General features: G+C 42.5%; 1 non-coding gene across 1 annotated transcript; it reads left to right on the top strand.

The window, feature by feature from the left end:
- Nucleotides 1-755: 755 nt before the first annotated feature.
- Trnat-ugu lies at nucleotides 756-831 on the top strand. The gene has a single exon. It is a non-coding gene; the product is annotated as a tRNA-Thr (tRNA).
- The last annotated feature ends 1694 nt before the right edge of the window (nucleotides 832-2525 follow it).

Raw genomic sequence — 2525 nt, 5'->3', positions numbered from 1 at the left:
TATTACCCTATATTTGTTAGACAAGAAATTCATATCCTCTTTCCATTTCACATTGAGCCCATTCAGCCTTTGCATTTTTATTTTCAGATTGTCTTGCTTCCCTACCACTTTCAGTCCTTTGACATTCCACGATACGAATCGTTGTATGTTGCTCTTTCGTCTATTATTCAATCTTTTTCTCAAGTTTGCCTTCACTATGGGTATACCGTCCTGGAGATCCGAGTGGATGACTAATGCAGCATCTTATCCCAATGGAGAGAACATCATTAGATTTGTTTCAGTTACAGGCAACATGTCCTATAAATACAGATTGTGAGGCTCTAATCCAATAGTTTCATGTACCTTCTGCATTCTAATGGATAACTGCTGATGTTTACGCCTTTTAGGGTCAGTTTCCCTCCCCCAGGCCAACAGTTTGCCCTCAAAGTTTTTCCACTCCTCCGTTCTCTTCGGTAACACCGTTGGTAGAACGAGAGTAATTTCTTATTCGTGTAGACCTTGGGTGTCATTGGTGATGAATTATATTCAACATTAACGTGGAGACTGTGTTTAAACCGGGGAGCACTTGACCATCTTCTTAATCTGTGCGAATACACAAACAGTGCCCAAACTGTTATGGGAATCGTCAACGCGCCGCGAGTAATGAGTATAATGAGCGGGGGCACTACGAATGTAGTGCGAGACAATACGTTGAGAATGTGGGTTTCGCGGGAGGCGTGCCAGAGATAAATCCCTGCAGCCGCGCTATCCTCTGTGTCCCAGGTGGCTCAGATGGATAGAGCGTCTGCCATGTAAGCAGGAGATCCCGGGTTCGAGTCCCGGTCGGGGACACACAGTTTCATCTGTCCTCGTTGACGTATGTCAACGCCTGTAAGCAGCTAAGGGTGTTCATTTCATTGTAATTTCATTCTAACGAGCTGCATGGTCACCGATAGTATCTGTTCTTTCGGACATGTCCGAAAGAACAGATACCATCTCAGCATATATTATTATAAGTTACAATGATGTGGATGAAATGTATATAGTTAATTACATTCAGATTAGTTAATCTCAGTATGATCCACATAAGGATTTCAGGTAGACAACATTTTTTAACTTCTAGTAGCATAATTATTCATAATCTGGGAAAGGCTAGTACACTACAAAATCTGTGCTGTTCGTTCATGAGTAGCTTTAGTAAAACTGGTTTATCTGTAACGCTCTTCCTTATTGTGTCTCTCTCATTATACGTTCACTCATCGAAACATTTGCTTACTCCAGTTATTTGTTACAAGGGAACTGAATTCTAGCTTTTAGTACCGCTGCAAGTCTCTGTACATTATTAATAAGGCGTATTCTTACATTAATTTTTTAAACGCTTCAAGAGACATTGCAAACTTTAACGGACACGTAGATGAAAGCATAGGCAGTACTCTGTATTGGAAAAGACAGTTCATTTTCTGTAAAGCAATGAATCCAACACGATGTTATCTGAATCCCACGAATGTGTTGTGTACCTAACCGGAACCTTTGCACAGAGTGGCTACGATCCCAGACACGTCCTGTTGTGCTGCGTTCGTCGCGACATCCCCGATCTTCCGGAAACGCGAGCAGTAAAGCACGTATTGTTTTCCATTATTAGCCTAAGTCCCTCGCGGGCGGACCCTCATGCATAAGCATGCACTGTGTACGACGTATTAAGTGCCTAATATCAGTTAATGCGCCGGGTACGAATGAAGCACCGCGTGAGCGGCATGGGGTTCGAACCAGCTACCGTATCGGAATGATAATGCATCGGAGCTGATCGCGCTGCCGCACGCAATAGTAAACCTCCCTGTAGCCAGATAAACCTGCGTTTATTTTCACGAAGGTGATGCTGCCTGCGGAAACGCATTCGGCGGACCAGAAACCTCGGTTGCAAACACGTTAGTCCAGTGTTGAGTCCTAAACCCTGTTTCATTTTCTGTAATCTTAGCAATTTAACGGTGCTGTGAATTTATATTCATATATATATACAGCCAGGGCTTTATAAGTGTGAAAATGCCTCATGACAGAGATTAGCAAATTTGTAATGCGCTGCGATATTCAGGGAAGATTTAAATTGTAAAACGGCAGTTGTATCATTTTTTTAGAATTTTTTGAGACAACTACTCATTTTGTTAAAAAATATGTATATACGTAATTTGTTTTCGACTGTTCTAACGAAAAGGAAACAGATAATTAGGTAAATTAAGCTTGCAAGAGGTCCGAGCAGATGTAATTTCGATACGTAATTTGTTTTCGACTGTTCTAACGAAAAGGAAACAGATAATTAGGTAAATTAAGCTTGCAAGAGGTCCGAGCAGATGTAATTTCGATGTGTTGCTCATGCGCTGCATGCGATATGCACGGTATAAGAGAATCGCTGACCAGAGAGCAGTGTTGACTGTACGAACTGTGCAGCAGTAGCAGTAAGTTGTTGCCAGTGTGTGTGTTTGCTCTGGACTGGTCTGGTGTATCATGTAGGCTGGGCTGGTCGCGGTGCAGCGATGCCGGAGCCTGAGTAT

The sequence above is a fragment of the Schistocerca piceifrons genome, chromosome 3 (genome assembly GCF_021461385.2).
Source record: "Schistocerca piceifrons isolate TAMUIC-IGC-003096 chromosome 3, iqSchPice1.1, whole genome shotgun sequence".
In the NCBI taxonomy this organism is placed as follows: domain Eukaryota; kingdom Metazoa; phylum Arthropoda; class Insecta; order Orthoptera; family Acrididae; genus Schistocerca; species Schistocerca piceifrons.
Note: the sequence above shows the minus strand (reverse complement) of the source record. Positions and strands in the feature narration are given on the sequence as shown.